The sequence below is a fragment of the Arachis hypogaea genome, chromosome 16 (genome assembly GCF_003086295.3).
Source record: "Arachis hypogaea cultivar Tifrunner chromosome 16, arahy.Tifrunner.gnm2.J5K5, whole genome shotgun sequence".
NCBI classification, from domain to species: domain Eukaryota; kingdom Viridiplantae; phylum Streptophyta; class Magnoliopsida; order Fabales; family Fabaceae; genus Arachis; species Arachis hypogaea.
The window spans coordinates 123,016,454-123,018,604 of NC_092051.1; the positions used below are offsets into that span (position 1 = coordinate 123,016,454).

Consider the following 2,151-nt stretch of genomic DNA (forward strand, 5'->3'; position numbering starts at 1 on the left):
GCAATCATAAATTACTACACCACCAATAGTACAGCTAACTATACAAGGACCTGGATCACTACATTTTTCAGGTAATCCTCCCATTAAAGCAGATATGGAACTACCTAAAGGAATAGTTTCTAATTCATTAATTTTGTCTTTATGAATACACAAATCTTTTAGAAACTTTGCATATTTAGGTACTTGCTGAATAACATCAAAAAGAGGAACAATTACCTCGACCTTTTTGAATATTTCTACCATTTTAGGATCGGGTTCCAGCTGCATCCTGGGCTTCCTTGCAAGTTGTGGAAATGGAATAGGAGTAGTGTTTTCTGTAGTGTCTGTGCCTTTTGGTGCTTCCTTTTGTCGTTGAGCTATTTCTTCTTCAGCTATGTCCTGTATGTCCTCTTCCTCCTTAACATCTTCTATTTCTACAACCTCTTCAGCTGAGGCGTGTTCTGGTGGGCTTGGTTCCTCCTGGTTCCTCTCCTGCAGAGTGGTTTCGGACCTTAGGGTGATGGCATTAACGCCTCCCTTTGGATTGGGTAATAGTTGAGAGGGGATTCCAGTGGAGCTTGAAGGTTGGTTACTGGAATTTTGCGTTGCTCCAATCTGTGAGACAAGAGCTTGCAAAGTAGAGGTCAGACCGTTCAGACTGGCATTAATACTATTCATGATGTTATTTTCCATGGTCTGCTGTCTTCGCTCAAAAGATTGTAGTAACTCTTCATTAGGAGATGAAGAAGAATGAGTGAATTGAGAGGTCTGCTGTTGATTGTGCTGTGGTCCTTGGTTTTGCCTCAGGTGAGGTGCTCTGTAAGGTTGATTCTGCTGCCTGTTGTTGTTATTATTCCACCTCTGATTTCCCTGATTATCTCTGCCTCCTCTGTTATTGTTGTCCCTCCAATTCTGGTTAGAATTGTCCTGCCATCCATGGTTATTGTTTCCACTTTGATTGTACCCTTGGTTGGGGCGGTCATAGAAGTTATGAGTGGATGCCACCATGTTGTCTTCTTGTTGGAGCTGCGGGCATTCATCAGTATAATGGCTATAATCAACACAGATTCCGCAAACTCTCTATGGGACTAGTTGTTGGTTTTGTTGTGGTGGAGGAGGTTGAGCTTGCTGAGCTTGTTGTTGATTCAATTGCATCTGCTTCAGCAAGTTGGTCATCTCACATATACTCTGAGCTAGAGCCGCAGTCTCTCTGTTAGAGGATACTTCTGCAACAGCTTTTGAATGGCCTTGCTTTTGCCTGTGGTTCCTAGTAGATTCAGCTAAATCACTGATCAATTGCCATGCTTCATCAGTGGTCTTGTACTTCTTCATAGACCCATTGCTGGCACTTTCCAATGTAGTCTTATCTTGGGGCCTCATACCCTGTGTGATATAGCTGAGTAACACCATCTTATCAATCCTGTGGTGGGGGCATGCTTCCAGAAGATTATTGAAGCGCTCCCAGTATTCAAAGAGAGACTCATTGTCATCCTGAACAATTGTGGAAATATCCTTCCTCAGTTTATCAGTAACTTCAGATGGAAAGAATTTCTCCAAAAACTCCTTTTTGAGTGTATCCCAGTTGGATACATTTGCTAGAGGTTGAGTGTAGTACCACTCTCTTGCCTTTCTCTCAAGAGAAAACGGGAAAGCTTTCAGCAAAATTGAAGTTTCATCAGTACCATCACGCCTGACAGTGGAACAGGCTGCTTGGAAATCTCTCAAGTACTTGATGGGCTCTTGAGCAGGTAAGCCATGAAACTTGGGCATCAAATTTAGCAGTGCGGTCTTTATTTCAAAATCTGTAGCTACCACTGGATGATGCGCTTGAAACGGTTGCATCGTAAAATCAGGAGCTCATTCCTCCTGGATGGTAGCTCTCCTAGCTGCCATGTCTCCTGCACGTAAAACAATCGAATTAGTAGAACGGGGACTGGTTTCTTCCTCAACTGACGTTTCAGATTCGTCCTTAGAGAGGACTAACCGACGCTTAGCTCGCCTTATTCGTGAAATAGTCCTTTCAATTTCAGGATCGAATATTGGCAAGTTGGGGTTAGGTAGTGAACGCGTCATTTGACGAAAGAAACATGCAGCTCATAGTAAAAATAATAAAATAAAATGCAAATAAATAAATTCTAATTAATAACTTTAGCACTCTATTGCAACTCCCCG

General features: G+C 42.4%; 1 non-coding gene across 1 annotated transcript; it reads left to right on the forward strand.

The window, feature by feature from the left end:
• Positions 1 to 1,396: 1,396 nt before the first annotated feature.
• Positions 1,397 to 1,503, forward strand: LOC112761423 (small nucleolar RNA R71). The gene has a single exon (XR_003181816.1). It is a non-coding gene; the product is annotated as a small nucleolar RNA R71 (small nucleolar RNA).
• Positions 1,504 to 2,151: the final 648 nt, after the last annotated feature.